This window comes from Lissotriton vulgaris, chromosome 10 (assembly GCF_964263255.1).
Source record: "Lissotriton vulgaris chromosome 10, aLisVul1.2, whole genome shotgun sequence".
Lineage (NCBI taxonomy): Eukaryota > Metazoa > Chordata > Amphibia > Caudata > Salamandridae > Lissotriton > Lissotriton vulgaris.
Genome location: NC_141698.1, coordinates 822,878,963 through 822,904,490, shown reverse-complemented (window position 1 = coordinate 822,904,490; position 25,528 = coordinate 822,878,963). Strand labels below are relative to the sequence as shown.

The 25,528-nt window shown below is 41.4% G+C and overlaps 1 protein-coding gene across 1 annotated transcript in view; it reads right to left on the bottom strand.

Annotated features, from left to right (window-relative positions):
* Positions 1–25,528, bottom strand: part of CNTNAP2 (contactin associated protein 2) — a 2,542,823-nt gene that overhangs the window by 1,014,481 nt on the left and 1,502,814 nt on the right. The gene's annotated exons all lie outside the window — the stretch shown is intronic.

Below are 25,528 nucleotides of genomic sequence, written 5' to 3'. Positions count from 1 at the left end.
TGGCGTTTGGTCTTATGGCTATTATGGTGTATATTACCTCGGCGGGCTACTGAGAGCTAATATAAAATTAGACATCGCAGGGGAACACTCTGTCATGGTAGTCACTGACCGGGATTGAGTGGGTAATGGACAGGACTAACCTGGACTTTGATTCTGACCTGAGTGACTGAGTGTTGTTGTATCAAGATGAAAAAGGATTTATCTGCCCCATATAAGGACTTAGGTGGACCACATACACGGCACCCTGCTCAAGGGGGTACATTGGGCCTTCAATAGGGGTGACCTATGTGTCCAGAAAGTGAAGGGTTAGGCCTGGTCAGTGGGGACACTGACCAGGAGGACATGGCAGTTCACAGACTGCACACAGGCACTGCGGTGGCAGACCTGAGACACCATTTTAGGGCTACTCATGTGGGTGGCTCAATCAGTGCTGCAGGCCCACTAGTAGCGTTTGTATCACCAGCCCTGCCACACTCTGTGAACTTTACTAGGGACTTCTTGGTGATACAAATATGCCAATCATGGATAACCAATTACAATAACAATTTACACAGGGAGCACTTGCACTTTGACACTGATCAGCAGTGGCAAAGTGCCCAAAGCATCTAAACCAGCAAAAACGAAATCCAGCACAGCATCAAAAATACAGGTGGCAGAGGCAAAAAGACAGGGTAAACCACGCCAAAGATGCCAGGTCTAACAGCTACATAGAAAATAACTCAGCTCACCTTCAGGATGAGTAGTTTGAAACAACAGTGTCGATTCTTGAGGCAATGAAGGCATTCCAGGCATCCTGGTGATGAATTGGTTAGGATGGCTTTTAGAAGCCAGTAGAATACCTTGAGTGTAAACTATAATATAGCCTTATAGCAGGGCGTAGAAAGCTATACAGGCCATTAAAGGCTCGCTCCAGCTTTCGGCTTGGGCCATTAAAAAAGGAGTGCAACCTTTAATGGCAGGTATAGCCTGCTACGGAGGGCTATAAGGCTATTTGACATTCTGTCCTGTGAGGGCAGAATGTTCTAATTTTTAAAATAAAGGCCCCACGAAGCCCAAGCTGATTGATATCCCCTTGGGTTCCGTGAGGCCTTTGTTCACAGCAGCAGCAGTGAAAGGAAAACATTGGAATATTGATTCTCTGGGCTTTTACCAGCCATTAGAAGCCCAGATCACTCAACTGTCTTCAATAGAGTCCTCAACATTCCAATGTTCTAATTGAGGTTTATGTCTTGCAATGAATCTTGCTGGGGGCACTGCATTCCAGCTTGCCATAGGAACAACCCATTTTCCCTTTGTGGCCTTTCAGGGAAGTTGGATCTTTCACCCACCATCCACAACTCTCAAAGGTTACTCCACTTCTTACATAATTTCCCCTACACTCTCCTTCTCCTTTCTTAGTTCATCCACCCTTATTGGAAGTCTGGTGCTTAATCAGAGCTGCAGCACGATGACAGCATGCTCCATCTTTCACTTAATTGAGAGGGGCCTGTTATCCCAATAAACCCACTTACAAATAGAGATAGAAAGTACCACATAGGGCAGATACACATCTCAATTTCCAAATCCCTTCTGGTCGTGCTTTTCTCAAGAAACTGATTTCCTGACACCCTCTTTGTTCCTTGCCGGAGGGGAAATGTTCGATCACACCTAGAGATTGCTAGAATATTTTGAAATTAAGAGTAAGGTTAGGTGAGGATATTTTGTTTTATATATGTTTTATATATTGTCACATTTTTGTTATATCTGATAGGTTTTCAAATCTGTGAAAAAACTATGGAGGTTGGAGTCCAATCGGTAGAGCAGGGGTGACATTGGATGTCCTCCAAATGCAACCATTTTTCTGAGAGGAGTTTAGTTACAAAACCAGTCTGAATAGTTCAGACTGTAGGCGTTTCTTGAATCATAAGTATTTGGGCATAAACCTCGATGAGGTATAAATAGGAAGGAAAACGTATTAATTCCGTCAGTTGCTGAAATCTGTAGTTCACAAGTTAATTAAATATATTCTAATTTTCCACCTACTCTTTTCTATGATTTGCTCTCTTTCACAAATCTAGAGACCCTTCAAAGATGCATATGGCTACAGCAAGATAGGGTGACATATCCACTAGAAGATACTGCATGCATTTGCAGACGTTTTGAAACAATCTCATGGGCTAACACACAGTGAAAGATACGGTCATGAACACCCATGGCGCTATTGACCCAATGGTTGTTAAGCTAACTCGAAGGTCTTACAATTCCCAGACTAAGAGCTCACTTTAGTGATATAAAACCCACCCAGTTAGGACGGAATGTAAAGCATGTGCCATGAGTTATAAAGCATTTTGTATAAGACTAGGGCAGCGGGCCAGGGATTCCTGCCACAACCACTTTTTAATCAGCTGGAGTAGCGGGCACGCAGTGGAGAGGAAGCACTCTTTTTGCTCCCAAGCGCTAGGTGAACTATTCTGTGATTGAATTGAGTAGCACGACATTGTATGCATGCCGGTTACTGCTGAGATTTTTAAATCGTCTCTATTTTAATATTAGAACTGTTTTAATTAGCGTATTTGCACATCTTTGTTCAGCACTTACTGAAGTCTCCTTGTGGGGGGTTTTGAAGTGCTGCCCCCTCGTTCCGCCGGGAGCTGGGTGGTCGATTGTTGCGGAGGGGCGCAGACATCATGCCTGACATTGTCGATTCACCCACTTCTGCCTCCGGGAGGAGGGGCCAAGACCAGGGCAGCGGGCCAGGGATTCCCGCCACAGCCATTACTTAATCATATGGAGAAGCAGGTGCACCGCGGCCACGCCAAAGGCAAGCCCTTCTGCGCCCGTCCTCGGCCGTCCATGGCCAGGGGCCTACCCTATTGCCCATTTAATTAAATATTCTTCATTGGAATTACGCTCTATGGCCACCAAGGCCGATAAGGGGATTGAGCTCAACATTAAACACAAACTAGAACGCTACGGACTTCTAATCTTAGACCCAGTTACACCTTCGCCCATCCATGTATCTGAAACCCCGCATACAATTCAGCACAGGCAGGTTGCTACTAAGATAAAGACCCCTGATACCAAAGAGCTTAATGTAATTTACTTAAACACACGCTCTATGGTTAAGCACCAGTTAGAGATGTTTAACCTTTTAGATACTGATGCTCCAGATACACTACTGGTCACAGAAACATGGTTGACCCTAGGATCTATGCCCGACATCTTAGCGGCCCTCTCAAGTAATTATTACTTGATGCAAACCAACAGACCCCCTGGGAAAAGCGGAGGAGGGGTAGCAGCAGTCATCAAAAAGAACTATCTGCCACTTCTATTGCCTCCTTTGAAGTGAGTTCAGTGGATAGTCTCACATTAAAACTAACATTTCCCAAGTCCACATTAGTGTGTATACTGATCTATAGACCCCCTATTGCAATAGGAGGGTTTGTCACCGATTTAGCTAACTATTTGACCCCACTTACCGCAGACTATGCAAATATATTGTTAATTGGCGACCTGAATTGTTGGCCTTCAGAGGAAGGGGGGAGTCAGGGCTCCAAAGAGCTCACAGACCTATTAACCAATCTGAATCTAGAAGGACATATAACGGGACTCACCCAAACTTAAAGGACACTCATTAGATCAATTATGGACCTCTAACTTCTCGGTCTGTAACCTAATGGTATGGCCATGTGCATGGTCAGACCACCATCTCATTTATTTTGCTATAAACGGTCTATCTTTAGTTAAACCACTGAGTGACACAAAATTATTGTCGAGAAATTGGAATCGTGTTCGATTGCCAGAGTTCCTTAACATGCTACAATCTACTCTCCTGCCTATAACGAATAATGTTAATGAGCTGGGAGACCCATCTCAAACTGGCAACTACGGGCATGTGAGATGTACATCCCATTACAGAGGAAAGAGGGGTGCCTGAAGTGGCATGAAACCTCTAAATGGTTAACTGAGGAGTTAAAACTTGTAAAACTTAAAACTCGCCAGGCGAAACGGAAATGGCAAAGAAGCTACTCCCCTACAGAAAGGAAAATGTATGAAAAAGCACTAACCGACTACAAAGCTGCTATTGTGGAATCAAAAAAAGCCTTCCACTCAACCTGGGTATTTAGCTCTAGTAACAAATCCAAAGATATTTTTAAAATAGTCAGAAAACTTTTCAGCCTGACTGCATCACACTGGCCATTACCCCCTCCCAGCTCTTATGTGATATGCTGAACACTTTCTTTATTGAACAAATTAAGACCATCCAGAATTCTATCTCCACTAGCCCTCGGGAATGGACATCACATGAGCAATATGTAAATCTCTTAATGATGTCCAATTTTCAAAACATTACCGTAGATCGGCTTGATGAACTGAAAAACGAGACACAATCTGGCTCCCCCAATGACCCTTGTCCTGCTAGGATACAAAAAATATTTTTTTCTCATTTCCAGCTACTTTTCTCTCTCTTCTCAACGCCTTCTTATCCCACATGCCTTCAAAGAGGCAGTGTTAGTCCCATTGCAAAAGAAAGCAGGAGTCAACCCCAGCCTTCTAATCAAATACAGACCTATCTCACTCCTCCCTTACCCGGCAAAATGGCTGGAGGCACATGTAGCAAAACTTCTTTGTGATTTCATTGAAGAAACACATTGTCTGGATTCTCATCAGGCAGGCTTCAGACCATCGCGATCCACTGAATCAGTTATCTTGAGTGTTATGGATGATCTAAAGGAAGGTGCAGATAGGGGGTGTACACAGACCTTAGTATTATATCAGACTTGTCCGCTGCATTCAATACCGTGGATCATTCCATCTTAGCGGATAGAATGACAGCGGCAGGTCTGAGGGGCACTGCTCTGTATTGGATGTTCTCATTTTTATGGGAATGCACCCAGTTCGTCAGGCTGGCACCTTTCAACTCAGCCTGGGTCAACACCACATGTGGGGTACCTCAGGTGTCATCCCTTTCCCCCATCTGCACAATATATATACTTGTCCTCTGATCCACGCTCTTCTAATTAGGGGAGTGAAAGTATATAATTACACAAACGACATGCAGTTGATTTTTCCGATTGATGAGACAGAGGAATCCAAGGATTTCTTCCAACACAATATGCTTTACATCAAAGTTTGGATGAGTCATAATTATCTCAAATTAAACCCGGATAAAACAGAGATAATTATCTCCAACAACAGAATAGAACAGTGGACGCCAGCACACTGGTCAACTGCATTGGGTACTCCACCTATCCCTAAAAATTCAGTCAAAAGTCTGGGCATTAAGATAAATGTTAATCTGTCCATGCAGGAGCAGATCAAACTGGTTACATCCTCTTGTGTTTATCACTTGAGGACCTTTAAGAAAATTAGGAAATTATTTTCCAGGGAGGCAAGCATAGCTATCATATTGGCCTTGATAATGTCCAGGCTGGACTATGCCTATGCCATCTATTTAGTGCTCCCTGCTAATCAAACTCATAGGTTACAGCAGATCCAAAATCAGGCAGCTAGACTAGTCTTTCAGCAACTGACAGACTGTCACACTAAGCCATTAATGAAGCAGCTACATTGGCTTCCTGTGACTACGCGGTCCATGTTTAAAACTGGGTGCATGGTTGTTAACGCACTTCACGAAACGGGCCCCAAATATATAGCCACAAAGATCTTAATATACTTACCCAAATGGATTCTCAGATCAGCCTCTATGAATATGCAGACTATTCCTAGATTCAAGCAAAAGAGAATGGGTGGCTCTTGCTGTTCGGTACTGGGCCCCACACTTGCCAATAGAAATCAGATTAACACCTTAGTATACCAGTATACCAGTTTCAGGAAAAAACTAAAAACATGGTTATTCACTCTAGCCTACTGATAGAGCACCTTAGGACAGCTCTCCCACTCCTCACAGCGCCAAGAGACCGTTGGTGTACGAGCGCTTAATAAATTCCCTAAACATAAACATATCTATGTGTGTCTCAGGTGTCCAAAAATAACTTTAGAAGTGTAAATATCACATATTTAGGTCACAGGAAAGTTAAAACTGTACCTTTCCAAGGGTAATTTATGACTTTATGAAGTATTTGCCAGATGTGTTTCATTGGTAAACACAGTGTTATTAAATGGATAGGAGCATTTATGGGTCTGAGACACTGCAGAAGTAGGTGAACACCCACAAACCTATACAGGCACCATTACATACCATTTGCAAATAATGTTTCTGCCATAGAAAAGCATACATATTTTCAGTCATATGCAGGAAGGGATTAATTTAAAGTTTGAAAAACAGTCTGGAGTATCCTTATTGAGATTTAAGGAAGGGGATTCTCTAAGGAAAAATATGTTCTTCATGTAGAAAATAAGTTACACGTGCTAATGCAAATTTGAGTGTAAATTACACGTTACGCTGTTACACCATTAGTAGACACATATTAAACACAGCCGAACTTCAGTTAATCTTCAAGTAAATGGTTTGCTCCGGTGATTCTTTGTCAGTCCATGCATGTTCAAAAATCTGCACTTAATATTGAACCAGTCATTGGTAAGACAAAAAGAATTCCCACAGAGCTTAATTCTCCTTTAATTAAAATGGAGAAGTAAATATTTTAGATGACCATGAGACCTTTAAAGTCTTGTCTATGGGTACTTTACGATCAATCAACCGAACAAGTGTTTCTTTTGAAAGAATGTAATAACACACTTTAAAATACTATGCTTTGACATTATTACGCACACATTGAAAGTCAACACAGGAAAAATGTAATCAAAATTAAAAAAAATATTATACTTGAGAAATATTCGGCTGTTGGTTGAGGTGTGTGAAACCCTTCTCGAGCAACAGCCACATTCCTTGTCAGGGTGAAACATAAAAAAAGTCACTAAATTCACATGTGCTTAACCCTCGACAGACTATACTTAGAGGTGATGTGCAAAGTGTTTATGCAGCACTCAAACAGTAGAAAATTGACAAAAGAACACCAGAAAAATGCCACACCATTCTAGATAAATAGAACATTCTTTAATAAATACAATGACACAGAAATTACAAAACCCTATCAGTTATGTAGTTTCAAAAGTTTAAGGAAAAATAGCACCTAGAAGCAGGTAGCACCAAATACAGTTATCTGGTCATGCTGGACCAGAAAACAGTCGCTAGTTCAGGCTGACCACAGTGGAACACTGGTTGGACACAGGAAATAATTTTGTCCACTGGAATAGTACCTTTTGTCCTTGTAATCAGGATGTGAAGTCCTGACTGTCGCTGAGTCGACGAGCAGGAGCTGCGATGCCTGTTCCTTTGTTGAGATGCATCACTCTGGGGCGGTGATGTCGAAGCCAGTGATCAGGAGCTGTGATGCTAGCATCAAGAATTCCCACACTGCATCGGGTCAATGAAGCCCCCGAGCTGGGGCTGCATCGAGGAGGCTTGCAATGAGATGCATCGTGCTGGTGAAGTTACCTATCAGGAGCTGGGATGCGAGGCATGGTGTCATGGTGCAGTGCACTGCTTCAGTTCTGAAGTCACTGGTCTGGAGCGGGCAACGATTTGCTTTGAAATGTGTTGTACAGCATCAGCTCAGAGAAAACAACTGGTCTGGAGCTGGCAATGGGAAGAGTTGTGTCAAGATGTGTTGCACTCCATCAGTTCCAATGAAGCCTCCAGTCAGAGACTGCTGTGTCCCTGCAGCTCAGAACAGAAGGCCCGTCGACTGACCCTAGTATATTCCCTTGTATGCAAGCATGTGGCTCTGCCACTGATGCGGCTGACGGCCACACTAAGGATACATAAATGTATGTTTCTGCCATCTTCAAAATGACTAGTGTCAGACCTGGCCCTTTTGACAGTTTTATCCTCACACTTTTTGCCTTTTGCCTCCAATTGTTCTGACCTTGTTTTTGTTGTCTATAGGATTCTGGCCACTTTACCACTGCTGATCAGTGCTAAAGTGCATATGTATAAATTGTGATATGATTGGTTATCCATGATTGGCATATTTGATTTACTGGTAAGTCCCTAGTCATGTGAAGGGCGTGTGCCAGGGCCTGTAAATCAAATGCTACTAGTGGGCTTGCAACACTAGTTGTGCCACCCACAGGAGTATCCCTGTAAATATGTCTCAGACCTACCACTGTAGTGTCTGCACTTACAGTTTGTATCTGTCATGTTGACCTGGTTAGTGCACCCACTTGCTAGGTCCTAACCTTCCCTTTCCTTACATGTAAGGCACCCCTAAGTTAGGCCCAAGGTACCCCGATGGGCAGGGTGCAGTGTATGTGAAAGGTAGGACATGTACTGGTGTGTGTGGCATGTCCTCATAATGAAATACTGCATATTTAGTTTTTCATTATTAACAGGCTATCTGTCCCATAGGTTAACATGGGAGTTGCTTTGTAACATCTTACAAGTATAACTTTCCATTGGGACAATGGAAAATTGAGTTTCAGCTCTCTGAACACTGAATTTAATAACACATCTTTTAGTGAAGGTGGTTTGTAAACTGTGTGTTTGAAAATGCCACTTTTAGAAAGTGTGGATTTTTTGATTTACCATTCTGTGGGCCTCTGGCTGTTTTTTATTCAGTGTCTGGTGTTGGAGTGACAGGAGCTGGGGATGTGCATACACTCTAGACAGTCACAGGTTGGGGCTTGGGTTGTGTTCTGCCTTGCCTGGGTGACTCATCACTGGGCTAAATAGACCTGATCTACATTTAGAGTGGTGGGAGGAGTTGTGTTGCAGCTGAAGAGGCTGTATCTCCCTTTCACAATGCTGCCTCCACCCACTTAGGCCATGCTGCACCAAGGAGGACAGGACTGGGTTCAGAGACCCATGTCACCAAGAGAACAATGAGAAAATGGGGTATAAGTATTAGACCTTAAACTTCAGATTACTCCAAGAAACAGGAGGAGCCTGCCAAGAAGATGAGTGGAAGAACTGTGTGAGGAGACCTGCCTTTTCTGTGTGAGGGGTGAGTTGGCCTGCAGTTTCTGCTTTTTTCTGTGGTGGAGGAAAAGGACTGATTTTTTGCCCTGATGTGGTATCCTGCTTGTGGGGAATCTCCAAGGGATTGTGTGATCTTGCCTACTGTTAGACATCTCAGGGAGATAAAAGACTTCTGGAAAGATCCTTGATGGATCTGAAAGTAAACGGCCTGGAAGGAGGTCTTGAAGCTTTGTGAGGATTGCTACCCCTGATTTATGTGGGGTGGGATGGCCTGCAGTTGCTGCTACTGGCAGGGAAGAACTGGACTGTTCTTCTACTTTTCAAGTGAAAGCATGAGGAGCGATTTTTGTTGCCCTGCACTTTCCTATTGGTGACTGAACAATGAGAGGGAAGAGCTGAGGTGACAGAAGTGCTCTCCCTGTCATGTTCCTGCATCTTTCTGGTGGTTATCTGCAGCTGCGGCTCTGGTACATAGTCCTGGGCTGCCAAGTATCATGGCACAGTGGCAGTAAGGAACCCCAGCCAGGAGTTCCTCTGCATTGCTGGAGCAACGCTGATGCTAGAGGGAGGCAGGCCCATCGGCTGGAGGAAACCAGAGCCTTGCAGGCTCCAATCTTCCACCTCCCGCCTGAAGAGGGTTGTTTCAGGAGATGGCCAGCAGGAACCCAGCAGTGGGTCCCCCTTGTCTGAGGAAGCTGCGAGGAAGCCCTTGCGCTAGGCGCAGTGCACTGTGTCAGACGGCTCCATCATGTTGCGTTGCCATCCATCGCACTTACAATGCACTGGCAGGAACTACTGTGGCAGCAGTTTTTGCCAATGCTAGAAATGTCTGTTGGTCCTTCAGACAAGTCTAAATTTGGTAGGTGGCACAACCGTAATATCAACAGCGTTATTTACTCAATTACCCTGGTGGAGAAATGGGTCGCCACCAAGATTTAAAACGAGCCCTATGTTTTCCCAACCAGTCAATCTGCATGGTATTCCAATTTGGCACTGATTTTCCCTTGCAGATTTCTCCACATAGTGCATGAAAGATGTCCATAGGTAAAAGCCACACGTCAGAGTGATTACAGATATACAATGCAGCCGCGGTCGGTAGTGGGAGTACCTGCCGGGCGGTGACGTGGGGAGGAGCAGGGTGGGGTGTGGAAAACTTTGGATTACGGAGGTTTACAGGTAAGTAAACATATAAATAAATCAAAGCTCCGTAATCCATAGTTCTCTACCCCCCACCCTGCCCCTCTCCCTCCCAAGGTGACCGCCCGGCAGGTACTCCAACTACCGACCACGGCTGATACAATGGTTATCAAAAGCAGCATAAGAGACTTTTTCACGCAAATATGACATTTCAGTATATAACTAAGCAATACTCCTAAATATATATATCACTTAATTATCTCAAATTTATTTTTGTGTAATAGCCACTGAAAGGCTAATGTTTTCTTCACTGTTTTATGAAAAATCGTAATAATAGAGTTCAACGTGTTCAGTTGTGTACTGTATGCCTCACTGTATTTTTCCAAAGCATTAATGGAGCGCTGCAAGATTATCAGCATTTATCATCAACTCTAGTTGAATCATATCCAATTTTTGCTGGTTCACAAGCAGAGATTTCAGAGGATCTGGTAATTCCACGAAGTAGAGGGGAAATAATAATTGAGGAATTACGCCGTACTCTTTCAAACTGCTTTCTATTGAGATTTATATTGTTAATTCACATCCATTTCTGAATTTCATCAGGTGTGTCTAATGGTATATCACATCCTAATTCCGTTCAGGGATATATGTAATGTTTTCCAATGGTTATTTTTTCCCTAACAACCAGCTCATAGCCGTTGTTGAGTAATCCATATAACACACATATTGTCATTGTCTTAAATGTAGCCTACCTTCTGTTCATCTTTGGAGAGTAAACCAGTTGTCCTCTTTTGACTGCTTTTGATGGAAAACAGTTAGCTCCTCCAGCAGAATATTATTTCTTCTACTATTTCTTGTAATCAATTTACTATACATTTTTCAAAGATCTTTTAAGTGCATTATATTTTAATATCATAAAACATTCTCTTGGGATCCTTTATCTGCAGCTCTAGCATTATTTGTATGTATTATATTTACTGGGTATAATTACATTCATCACTAGCATTCCCGATAATTATCAATATGTTATAAAGAGCTGGTGTTTAGTCCTAGAGCGAAATTTATCCAGATTCTATACAGTGTATTAGAACATTGGAATGTTGGGAGCTCCATTGCAGACAATGGAGTGCTCCCTGCTTCTACGGGCCGGTAAAGGCCCGCAGAGCAACATTCCAATGTTCTACAAAGGCTTCTCGAAGCTCGAGGGGATTTATATCTCCTCAAGCTTCGAGAACCCTTTGTTTAATTTGTTAGAACATTCAGCCCTCTAGTGGCAGAATGTTCTAATAGCCTTATAGCCCTTTGTAGCAGGGCTATACCGGCAATTAAAGTCCCCCTTTCTCGTTAAAGTGCCTCGCCTTCGGCTCGGGCCTTTAACGATTCAGCGGGCCTTTAATAGCCGGTATAGCCCGCCAAGGCGGGCTATAAGGCTATAATAGCTTACGGGCATCATCCCTCAATGATGCAGGTAATAAACTGCCTGTTGAAAATCAGAAGGAAGCCAAATACTCTGGGAATCCTTGTGTGACACAAAAAAGAAATAGCAAACATACTCAACACCCTACACTACATGCATGGGTCAAAAAATCAAACTGCCGATTTCATCTACTATAGTCTGCTATCCATCCATACAGTGAATATGCTACATATAGACTCTGGCCAGTCCATATTCAATTTAACAAGAAGCAGCAATGTAATCGATTATGCCATCTTAGACATTTACGGATTCATACTCAAACAGCAATCCCCGGTCTTTGATCAGAGACAAATAGTAATATACATCAGAGTTGCACGTGGGTAAATAAAAGGGAGCAGAACTAAAAATCTCAACAGCCTCCATCTATATCAGAGGAGAGCCGAAGAAATGAACATCTTACTGTTAAGATCCAGTAACACGCAAACTGCCTTTCTAATTAAACTCATTGACCCGTTCAGAAACAGAGACTAAGCAGCCAAACAAACAAACAAATTATGGGAGTTAATTTATCACTAGAGATACAACAGTTAAAGAGGCATCATGAGTAAGGATACACTAAAAATAAGGTTCAGAAGAGGGCGTAAAAAACCCACGGAAAGTAGAATTTAAACATTAGTCTAAATCATATGGACTTCATAAATTCTAAATCCTGTACCACATTTTACAAAGTGCTAAATATATACTAACCAGCAATCAGAATGAAAACAACAAAATACATGCTTAAAAGTGGATGCCAACAGTGGGTTTAATCTGAAATTATACAATTAGGAAAGTGGGGGTGACATTCAAAACAAGTGGGGAAGCAAAGATGTGTATTAAACACATCACACAATATTTTTAACTGCAGCACACATAGAAAGGAGAATATGCCTCAGGATTTAAGTCAATACCACACATTCCTGCTTTTTCCTCTTGACTAGCACTCTTTTGGAATCCTAGCGCCAATGCAGGCACCCTTGCCATTGGTGTCTCTGTTGCATGCAGGATTTTTTGTGCAGGAAGGGGTAAAACAGTCCTGCATCCAACAGAGATGCCCTTGCAGCACTGGTGCAAGGGTGCCTGCATTGGCGCTAGGTTGCCAAAAGGGTGCTGGTCCAGAGGAATAAGCAAGAATGTGTCGTATTGACTTAAATACAGCGCATCCCAGCCCCTTTCCCTGTCACACAGTGCAGTAAGGTGACTAGCTGCACTGTGCTGCACTGCATGACAGCTTCGGAGATCAGCCCCAGTATATCTGGCAGTATAACTGCGAGGGATGCTTGCAATGATGCTGCCTTTGTGTGATTGAGGAACGCTTGTAGTGGCACAGGCACTTCATTGTCTGTTTTGCCTTTTAATGAAGCTTGCAGGGCTGCTGCTGCAGATGTAGTAGTTTGTAAGCAAGTGTGTGCACTGTGATGCTCCTCTCTGCCTTGGGTGTGAATAAACATTACTCTTTTTTGCCTGTTTGGTGTGTGGAGGTGGGAAGGCAGCATGCAGTCAGCCAGCACTGTCCTTGCTTAACAAAGGAAATTTGAGCTTCTGTTGACCTCTGCTGTGCCTGGCTTATTCTGTGTGTGATTATAAATGCAGCACTGCCTCTCTTTGTGTTGTGCTTGTTCTGTGTGTGAGAAAGATTGCAGTGTTATTGTGGCTGGTTCTGTTGGTGATGGAAGACTGCACTGATTCTTCCAGGGCTCTGGATGGTCTGTTTATAATGTAGGCGTGTACTATTACTGTGCATACTGTGTCTGTTCTGCATGAGAATCTTCAATTGTGGTTTTCTTTGCTCTGCCTCCGTCATGTATGTGCCTGAGACGTGCACTGCTGTTACGTTTTTTTACAGATCACTTGTTACACACATGCCCACCAAAAATATCTCTTGGCGCTGAGGTAGAAGGAGGCTACTGCTGTCAGAGTTATTCATAAGCTTTTCTGAATCTCTCGTAATTTACAGAAGATCTTTTTTCAAAGGGGAAGGCTTTCCAACTGAGGGAAGTGGACACAGAAAATCGGGTTCCCCCAGGTCTCTATCGTTTGCTTCTAGGAACATTCAGTAGAATTTAAATGTGCTGATCTGAGCAGGTGGTTAGGGATTTAGCGCTGAATTTGGGAAGATAGAAAAGCAGGGCTTTTGCCGTGGAGAAATTTAAAGATTAGCCACCCTGTTTTCAAAACAGATCTCTGAGCTACCAGAAGTCAGTGCAGTTTTTTCCTAAAGGGTTTGATGTGGCAGTATCTAGGCTGCCGAAAGGCCAGCCCGGCTGCCTGATTTTGTATTATCTGAAGTCTGTGTGCAAGGCTAGAAGGAAGTTCCATATCAAGAGCATTGGCACAGTCAATGTGGAACATTACTAAGGCGATTATAATTTGAAAAAGCCCTTTTGAGGGTAAAGTACCTTCTTATTTTCTTTATTTTCCAAAGTTGCTGGAAGCAGGATGAGGTCACTGCTCCAATCTGAGGTTTCATAGATCGATTCTCATCTATGAGTATGCCAAGAATTTTCACAGTTTTTTTTGGGAGGGAAAGAATGCCCATCTCTTTTCTTTTTTTTTTTTTATTATTCCCCCGTAGGGACAAGGCAACAGTACAGGTATAATAAACACGTAATAAACAATAATGTATTCATATCTCATCATACATACTATTCCGTACTAGATATTCAGTTCTCCAAATATTCCTGAATTGCACCCCAAATCAATATACCCAGTCACTTTTTTCTACCCCCCTTCAAAGAATACAAACTCCATTCCAATTCAAAAATATGGTATAACTTTTCCCTCCAAAATGCAAACGCGGGAGGTTCTTCTTGTAACCATTCCGAAGCAATACAAAGGCGAGCAATTGTCATAGTCACAAAAATCAAATATCTAAATCGATATAAATCAGGATCCTGTGTTACATTTTTACCTATACCTAAGAGCATCATAGCTGGGGATATTTTTACATTAATCTGTGTAATCATAGATAGAAAATTTTCGATATGAAACAAAAACTGACGCAATTTACAACAGCTATAAAATATATGTATAATGTCAGCATTATCCGACTTGCAACGGACACATTTCCTATCATATTGTAAGCCCCACTTTCTCATACACTCAGGTGTATAATATAATCTAAAGATAGTCTTAAAAAATTGAGCCTTTAAATTGGCGGAAAGGTAAGCGTCCTTATACATATCAATTGCATCCTTTATTTGTAAACTTGGTTCACCCAGTTGATTTTGCCAATACAAATTAAATTTCTGCAAGTCGTCAAGTCTATATTCCGTTAGTAAGTTATACAAAACCCCTATTTTCTCACCTTTGCGGATTGCTTCTACTATCAGATTGATTTCACCGCTGACCTGTCTTCTAATAATGAAATCTCTTAATTGAAGATATTTAAAAAAGGAGGATCTAGTTAAGTGATAATTCAAAGACAAACTCTCAAAAGTAACTATTGATCCATCCAGTTCAAACAAGTCTCCTATTTGTACAATCCCTCGATGTGTCCAATCTGACACTACTCGATCTTGAAAAACCGGGGGTAGTATTTTTTCTGCATTAAATGGTGTGTAGTATGATACTTTCCCTATCTTAATCATTCTTTTTATCTTTCTCCAAACCTTAAAAGCAGCTTCGATTACCTTAAAGCGAGTTCTCTTGTAGTAGTTGCCCTCCAGCTCTTTAAAAAGACTACGTCTACTATATGTTCCCAGCATTAAATAAAATATAGAAGGTGCTTCAGCCATATCCTCTACCGGTTCCCCCGTTAACAGCAATCGCATTCTTTGTATAGTGCGTACATAGAAATATAATAGGAAGTCAGGGATTGCCCGTCCCCCTCTCTCAATCGGGAGCGTCATCAATCTCATTGCCCTCCGAGGCTTCCCTGGAGACCATAAAAATTTTGCAAAGATTGATTGTAGCTGTTGTATATATTGAGGTGGAAATTCGAGAGGTATAGCTCTAAACATATAGAGAACTTTAGACAGAACACTCATCTTAATGATGTTTCCTCTTCCTATGATTGATAGTTGCAACCGTCCCCACCTGTCTAGCGATTGTTGAATATGTTGGTACGTACTGAGCCAATTAACCTCCACAATGTCTTTCATAGATGTTTTAATTAAAATCCCAAGGTATGTAACTTCAGAAACAACTCTGATATCACAAAATCGCAAGTTCTCAGTGCATAAAACGTGGGTCTTCTCAGAGTTTAATTTGTAACCTGATATGGTTCCGAAAGCTAAGGCCAACCTTTCAATCTCTAATAGTGCCTCAGAAGGGTTAATCGTCATGACAGCCACATCATCCGCATATGCGAATACTGTATGCGGTATATTTTGCGCAATAAAAGGTTTAATCAAAGGATTGTTAGAAAAGTTATTTAATAACGGATTAATAAATAAAGCAAACAAAAGTGGGGAGCAAGGACATCCCTGTCTCGTCCCTCTTGTGATTTTAATAATATCTGATTTCCGACCTAGAGCAGCAATTCTTGCATTAGGAGCAGTATATAGTACTTGTATTGCGGTTAGAAAGTTATCACCAAAACCTGATTTTCTCATAACTTCCCAAAGATATTGCCATTCCACACGATTGAACGCTTTCTCAGCGTCGAGTAATATTAAGGCTAAATCGCGTTTTTCAGCCTGAGCAATATCCAGTAGGGTAATAAGTTTATTTATATGCGTCACAGTGCCGCGTTTAGGAATAAATCCATGTTGATCTAACAAAACTAAAGGAGTTATGATTTTTGAAATTCGATTAGCTAGTATCTTTGAATATAGTTTACTATCGCAATTTAGTAAGGAAATTGGTCTATAAGATCCCGGAAGTTCCGGGGGTTTACCCTTTTTGTTAAATACAACAATCATTGCATCATTCCATGATTTGGGGGCTTTGCCTTTCTGTGCCGCTCTAAATGTGTCCAACATAATATACTTTAATTGTTCAAAAAACAATTTATAAATTTCTCCTGGTATATAATCTGGTCCGGCTGCCTTACCATTGCCTAAACTTTTCACCGCCAAATCTAGTTCTTCTAGGGTAAATGGATTATCTAACCATTCCTTATCAGTATCGCTCAATTGTCCAAGCTCCCCTAGCTCAAATCTTGCATTAGTACTTTCTACTTTTTGGGATGTATACAATTCCGTATAATACTGCTGAAATGTATCAAGAATCTTATCAGGGTCTTGATGTATATTACCTTGTTGATCCTGTATTTTAATTATAGATCTAAAAGTTGATTGCATCTTTATCCTAAGAGCAAGTGGCCTCCCAATTGCCTCACCGTATTCATGCATTTGTCGCTTGTGTACCATATATTTTTTAGCATTGTCTTTACTCCATATCCCTGTTATCTTAGCTCGGCACCTAGCGATCTTCTCTTCCGCGTCTACTATATTCCGTTGAATCCCTGTTTTTTGAATTTCCTTAACTAAATCCTCTTCTACAGTACTTAATAACCTATGTAGATCTTGCATCTCCCCCCTTATCTTCTTCTGTCGATAGTTACCATAACTCACCACCTCCCCTCTAAAGCACGCCTTAAAAGTTTCCCAAACTATATCAGTACTGGCCGAGGCAGTATTAATACTAATAAAGTCTGTTATCCACTTAATCATGTTTGCCTTAAACTCATCGTCATAGCATAATTTTCTATCAAAAGTGAACGTTCTTGCCTCATAAACCATTGTCCGGTCTGGTAAAGTTAAAACAAGTGGCGCATGGTCTGATGTTACTTTAGGGAATACTTCAAGGTAAGCCTCTTCTAGTATTGATAGAGGAGAAAAAAAATAATCTAAGCGAACCATTTTTTTATGTGGAAAAGAATAGTAAGTGTATCCAGGTAATGTGGCATTCAAGTTACCCCATATATCTACGAGACCATGATCAGTTACCAAATTATATAGAGCCATAAACACCCTTGGTTTACGTCCCAGATAATGATCTGGCCCGCTGACAAGCTCTGTGTTTTTTAAATTTATGTTCATATCTCCACATATTATCAGCGGTATTGTCCAGCTTGCTAATTCCATATTGAAGCTGCTTACCAATTCTGGTTCATCTAAATTTGACCCATATACGGAACACAACGTTATATGAGCCGACTTGATTTTTATCTCAGCAATAGCCCACCTGCCCCATTTATCTGTTAAACTGCGGATTAATGTACACACTCGTGGTTTCACTAAAATCATAACTCTCCTGGTCATTGTGGACTGTTGTGATGCACAAAGTAATGTGTACCCCAGATCTCCTACTACAAAACGATTGTTCCACGGCAAATGTGTCTCTTGTAGACATACAACATCTGGTGAGATGTACCGAAGCTCTGAAGCAACTTTATGTCTTTTTTTCACATTATTTAAACCAGACACATTTAAAGAGCATATTTTAATATTGCGAGCCATCAAGAAGTATGTTCATCCTCACACGCCATACTTTGGTGCAAATCTTTCTTATAATCCAAGTACATCCTGTTGATCATAATCTTTCCTACAGAGATATTTACCTTCCTGCACTGTGTCTTGTCCTCAACCGGGTTTTTCCCCCATTTTACCCCCAACGTCTTCCCATCCCCATCACCCCCCCAGTGCCCTAAGTACCCCTCTCCCCTCCCCACCACCCCCCTTCCCCACCCTTTTACCGAGGCTTTAGGACTTATTGTCCTTGGATGTGGAGCTTCCCATGCCTCCAGCCCACCCCCTGGAGGGACATCATTATCCTAAGAATTTTTTTATCTCAATTAACACACGTGAGAAAACTATCAGTAATAAACTTATCACTAATTCACTTATTAATCAGTGTTATACAGTGTTGACCACAGCTGCATCTCCTAGTTCTTCAATCTCAGGATTATTTTCTTAGAAGTAATTCAGTCAGGCATTTTTCCAGAATCATGGAAAATGGCTTCGGTTCGGCTTTTGTTAAAGAAAGCTAATACGGACCCATCAGAACCTAAAAGTTATAGGCCAATATCCAGGATTCCTTTCCGCGCCAAAGTGCTGGAAAAGCTGATTAATAGGCAGATTATGTCCTTTATTGCAGAAGGAGAACTACTAGACCATTCTCAGTTCAGTTTTAGAGAAGGCCACGGGACCGAGACTGCCCTGGTGACAGCAGCAGAAGAATTAAGAAAAACTCTGGATGAGGGAAAGAAGGCCGCCTTGATTTTCTTAGATCTATTGGCGGCCTTCGACACGGTCAACCACAAAATCTTGATTGGTAGACTTCAGGAACTCGGTTTTCAAGATAGCGCCACCAAATTATTAACATCATTCCTAACAAACAGATCATTTGTGGTAGAAATGGATGGTAGGACCTCTAAACCTTTTGAGCTGCCATGTGGGGTGCCACAGGGCTCATCCTTGAGTCCCACCCTTTTTAACGTTTATGTAGCCCCGCTGGCAGCAATCATTAGACAATATGGTTTCTCGGTCATAACATATGCCAATGATACACAGGTGGTGATCTCAGTATCAAACAATATTGAGGAAACGGCTGATCGTTTTAATACCTGCATGTTACATATCAACACATGGATGCAGAAGAACTGCCTTAAACTGAACGGCGACAAGACAGAGGTTTTGTTGCTAGGCCCCAATACTTCCTTCTGGTCCGCAAAGTGGTGGCCGGCTGACTTGGGCGATTGCCCTACTCCAGTTTTGAAGGTTAAAAATTTGGGGGTAATATTTGACCAAAGATTGACCTTGGAAGGTCAAATCAACAAACTTGCCTCCACTTTCTGGGGAATTCTAAAAATTATTAGGAAGATCCGTCCGTTTATTCCTACAGACACTTTGAAAACGGTGGTAATAGCATTGGCTATATCCCGGCTGGTCTATGGAAATGCTTTATACGTGGGACTTCAGGCGCAGCTTTTGCTCAGACTCCAACGGATGCAAAATGCAGCGGCGAGATAAATTTTGGACATCCCTAAACATGAATCAGTAACCAATTGTTTGCCGGATCTCTACTGGTTGCCGGTGGGGAAGAGAATTATATTCAAGGCCAAGTGCCTTGCATTCAAGGCTCTACAGGGGAAAGGGCCTCTTTATCTGAGAACTCATCTAAAGAAATACTCCCCTTCCAGAAACCTAAGATCAGCACAGTCACACTTATTGGTAGTCCCGAGGTACAGGCAGCTACGCTGGGGGGGGGGGAACAGCTAAGGTGTGGAATTCCCTCCCTCTAGAGATTAAAAACAGTAACTCCCTGATGTTGTTCAGAAGTCGTCTGAATACCTGGCTGTTTAAAAATTAAGTTTTGCATAAATTAAATGAGTTGGTATTCTGGATTCTAGGCTCTATTTCAGCTCCAAGACGCCCTTGGGAATACGTCGCGCTTTATAAAATGTAAAATCAAATTAAATCAAATCTGGCCATGTGCTTTATTGGTGCTAGTCTTCCTAGACCGTTTTGGTGTTTCTGTGCCTATCTGTGGGATTGAGCTAGGATTTCCTGTTTGTGCATTTGTCTGCCGGCTACGTGCAGCCCCACCTGTGACTTATGAATCAGTGACCTTAGGCCAAGGTTTCAGAGATTGCCTGACTACGTATTTTCGAGTCGGGGTAGATGTGGAGTTAACACCGGGCAAAGGGGACGCAATTTATTTTACATAAAAGAATGTATCAGTTCTCATATTGGCATCAACTCTTTTTATGTTAACAATATAAAATGATATACAACGTTGGTTCAGGATACTTGTGCTTGTACGATTTCTGTAAGGTATTCCACCATTGGCTTGAACTTGAAAGATCTTTTTAATGTGACAGATACCACTCCTGTCAGTCCCACGCCTCCATTTACGTGTACCAAGAGGGATAGCTTTTACATCAGATAATGAGATACCAAGCCAGTATAATATTTATATTTATTTAGCAATGTTACAGTTGACCAGCATTTTATCTTTTAGCCACTTGACAAACCTCACTAGAAATGTGGTGCTAGTCAAAGCCATGTCTTTTGATGGCAACAAACTGGGTCAGGTGGCTGTCCCTGATGTCCTATGGGCTTGAGCAGATTGATGTTTGTAAAGGGGTTCTCACTCAATGGTAGTCGTATGTTGAAGATGGATGTTCCTTGAATAATAAAACCTTGTTGTCGTATAATATCAGAGTAGCTTTTTGGAAAAAGGCTAAGGGCCCTATTTATAGAAACTAACGCAGCGTGGTGCCACAAGTCATTTTGCTCCACCGCACTGCATTAGTTTCGAAGCACAAGGATGCAACATATTTACAACAATATGTTACATCACTGTGATTTTCTGTGCACTGCTACATAAACTGCTGCCATGCACCGTTGAAGGTACCCTTGCACCATGGTGGTGTAGCATTCTGATACATTTTCAGATTTAGGATTGCTCGTAAATCTGGAAATGAATCAGTGAACATGGGTGTTGCATGGGAACCCCCTGAGCAACACCCATGTCACTCCCTTAACACGCAAAGTGGTGCGTGAAAAGAGGCAATATTTACAAGCACACATAAAGCCAAGCAGGGTGGCTTTACATGTTCTTGTAAATATGACACAGCAGGTTGCGCCACTGGTACGTCACGCAGCGTGACGCACCAGTGGCGCAAGGGGCTTGTAAATAGTCCCCTAAGTCTGTGAGTTCTTTGTAACATGATGAGTAGACTAGAGGTCCTCTAACTTTGTAATGCTGAGCCCCACTTGAGAAAAATGCTTTAGTTGACGTATGGAAGAGAGAAGATAAAATGTTATGGTGCTTGGATGATGAAGAAAGGAAAGTGTTTTAAATCGTTAGCACAATAGTATTTGTACTTGGATATGTGGAGTAAAAGAGTGTTACTATTATTTCACACTACTTACTTTATACATATTTTTGTCTTCTCATGGCCCTTTCTTTTTTCTTCAAGTATCAAAAAGAGAGCGAGGACTAGAAGGCTAGTCCGTATCCCCAGGATTATTATATGTCATCAAACAGGACCAGTCTATTTATGTTTGATACAGGACTCAGGACTGTATGGAAGGGGAAGACAGAAAAAACGTTTGATTTCCTTATAAAGCCCTCACCGACCAACCTACTTGGTGGCATGCTTCATCATCGGGCCCACCCAGTGACACCAAATGTGTCCCGGGTGTGCTATCATGCCTGTATTACAGCAGAGCGGGTATTTTCCTGAGAGTGCAGTGATAGTGAAGGGAGAGTGAAATTTAAAAACTATCCAGTGGCCCCAATACCCAAGGGGTTTACTTTTAATATCTGGGCCTCTGGTAGTGATAAAAACAAGGTGGTGGGTGTAGGTGGAGTGATAGTTAGGAACTCCTGCATCCAGTGGGCAGTCTACACGTTTCAGCCAGGCCTTTCATTAATAAATGGCTTTCCTCAGAACCTTGATTATGTGAATGTGAGATCTACACTAGAGGTGAGTGTATGACCTTAAATTGTGTTTCACGTGCTAAGGTGCCTTACGTGTGGGAGGGGTATTCCCTCTCCTAGTATTATCTAGCAATTTGCAGTGAATGCCCCTTGAGATTCTGGCAGGGGTTCTGATTTACTTCGTTGATCAGGACCCTTGTCAAAGTGTATTAAATCATTTGCACAATAGTATTTGTACTTGGATATGTGGAGAACAAGAGTGCAGCCTTACTATTATTTCACACTACTTACTTTATACATATTTTTGTCTTCTCATGGCCCTTTCTTTTTTCTGCCAGTGCCCCTCATAGTCACTTCTCTTGACACTGTGGACTTCATTCTGTCACTGTCACTCTTTCCTATCACTGGTCCACCACTCTTTGTCCACCTCCCCAAATCACTGTTCCTTTCACCCACTTGTTTGCTTTGTCTTTCAGTGTCCTCCTCTCCCATCCATGTCTTCCTATTCTGTCATAGGGACCTCAATCATCATGTGTGAGACTTGCAGATTTAGTGATCAGGTTGAGTGCTCACTTATACTAGCTAAAATCTTACTCCGGCCAGATGAGTAGGGTTACAACCAGAACTCAAAAAGTGATTGTGCTGAGATTGATGTGCGTAGAGCAGTTCCCACTAGATAAAGAGCTGGCTGAAAGTCCTTTGCGATTAGCAGGATCTCTGTTAGAGCAACATCTATCCTCACCACAGATGTATGTTTCATGTATTACATTTACCATATATCAACTGCACGCTTGTGCATATCAATCATTCAATGCATTTTTCATTTGTATGTCTCTTATGTCAGATTTTTGTGTTATATTATTACATTTACATTTATTTTGAGCACTTTTATTATTTAATTGAAGTGATTGTCTTCATCATTGGCAAAACCTGTTTGACTCCCCTTCTTGTGATGTTATCTGTAGGCTAATTACGTATCACTCTTGAGAGCTCTGCTGTCAGTGCTCACCTCTCCCTTCTCTTCCCTCCTCTTCCATCACTGCCAAACTCATGTGTCACTGCCCCATTCTTCCATTGCTCTTCAAGTCTGTCACTCCTTCAAGATTCTCAACCCCTTCCTGTACCTCATCTTACCCTTCATATTCCTTACTGCATATCATAAATCTATCTTTCTTTGTTGCCTGTCACTGTCCACATCCACCTTATTGCCTGTATCGCCTGTGCTTCTTCTGCCCAACACTCCCGCGACACTCTTTCCTGTTCTGTTTCAAATGGAAAACAAGCTGGTACCTAGGGTTGAAACCTGGCTATTTTTGTTATCAGTCTGGCCTGTATTTGTAAATCCAGTCCAGTACAAATTTTTAGAAAAGCAGTGTTTCCATTCTGAAACAAACATAAAAGAGCAAAATAAAGGAAATAAGTAAAAGGCATTTAAGAGCTGTCTAAATCGTTTTGGAATGATTATTAAAGCAGTCAAAAAAATAATAATTGCAATGTGATAAAACAGACTGCTGCCGATTTTATACAAATTATTTTTCACCTGCCAGTACGTGGCTTTTCAAGATTTACTAAAGGTAAACAAATTGCTAGCATTTTTCTTTATAAAGCGCAGATCTGAACGGCTGGTAATGGTGAGGCCGAATCAATCTGACTTATTTCTGACTCCTCCCACTAACAGCCTTTCAGAGGCTTGAAGAAGAACACAGGGGCATATTATCAACAAAAGGCGATACATTATCGCCGCTTTTATCAGAAGAAAACTGCCGATAAAACGGCGATAATGGGCTTGATAATATCCCCTTGAGCATTCCCATCGAAGCCCATGTTCACACCAGAACATGGGAATTCTCAAGGGCATATTATCAAGCCCATTATCGCCGTTTTATCGGCATTTCCTGCCGATAAAAGCGGCGATAATGTATCGCCTTTTGTTGATAATATGCCCCATCGTTTCCTAGGAAGCCCCTCACTGCCCATTCTCCTTTGATGTCCACGCAATAACACCAACCCTTTTAGAAGAAATATGAATTATTCATACAACATTTCCACTCAATCCTTGGCACTGGAATTTGTTCTTGGAGTAAAATTATGTTTACAATTCACAAACGCGACTTCCTACGAAACTGTCACTCACACTAAGAGAAATCAGTGTAATTGTGTTGATTAGCCTTGAGTTTGGCTGTTTTTTTTAAGGCAGGTGTGCTTGCCTATGTATATGATGAAAGAGGAAAAGACCACAAATGTCTTTGTCATAGAAAAGTTGACCCCATGGAAATGTGCTCTCTATGGTGGTGCTTCCCACGGTTAGAAGCCATCTATATTAGCCTGTAACATCCCTTGGCCTGGAGAATAGGTGTGTTATCCAACTGCAAAACTTTTGAACTTTGGGCTATCACTGTTGTAAGAGATCTGTGAAACTAACATATCTATATATATATATATATGTTAGTTTCACAGATCTCTCTCTCTCTCTCTCTTTCTCTCTCTCTCTCTCTCTCTCTCTCTCTCTCTCTCTCTCTCTCTCTCTCTCTCTCTCTCTCTCTCTCTATATATATATATATATATATATATATATATATATATATATATATATATATATATATATATATATATATATATATATATATTCACTGAAAAAACCATAGGTTTCACACACGTTATAGTTAGGAATTAGCATTTTAAAAACCTTTGGAATTCACTGAAAAAAACATAGGTTTCACACCAGTTATAGTTAGCTGGTCATTTTACTCATACAAAACCTATGAAATTCCCCTGTTATAGTTAGTTCAGCTAACTATAACTCGCGCGCCCGCAATGCACTGCTGATGATGTCACATATTACATCACTCATGACATGGTCAGTGACATCACTCATGACATCACTGATGACATCTCAAATGACATCCCTGATGACATCACTGATGACATCATCCAGTGAATGTGTCTCTTTCTGAAAAATAAATACATATTTTTTATATATGTATATCTAAAAGTCGATGGAAGATGGAATGGGTAAATAAGTCTCTAAATTGATGTTTTTTTTGTAAAATTGATTGTATAACTGACTTGTTAAGTATATCTTAGTGAATAGGTGTATTAGCGAGTAATCTTTAAATATTTAAATATCTGTATCAGTGTCTCACTTTGTATATAAGTGGCTGCATGGGGTGGTGAGTAGCTACATGAGTGTGTATATGGGTTATTAGTTGTTTTTTAAAGTATCAGAATGAGTGTCTGTATGGTTCCGTGGGGAGTATTACTTAGCGCACAGATGCATGAATGACTGACTCACTGTTCGTATGTGTTTTGAAGACAGCATGTGTGCAGGACTTTATAGGTGGATGAGTGTGTGTATGGGTGTGTTAGTGAGTGTGTTATTGAGTGAATGACTGTCTCAAAAGTATCTTTATGAGTAACTACATATGTTTTAAACCAGTATAGATGAGTATTGATGTATATAAATGAGTATATGTGAGAGCGAGAGATTGTAAAAGTTCCTGTATAAATAAATATGTGTTTCTATAAGTGATTGTTTTAGAGAGTAAGTATGTGTACGATTCTGTAGAAATTAGTGTAGTGGTGGGTGTATAGCTGTATATCCAAGTAAATGGATGTTTGATAGTTTATTTGCATGTGTGAGTAACTCTATAGATGAGTGTCGGTGTGTAATAAGATGT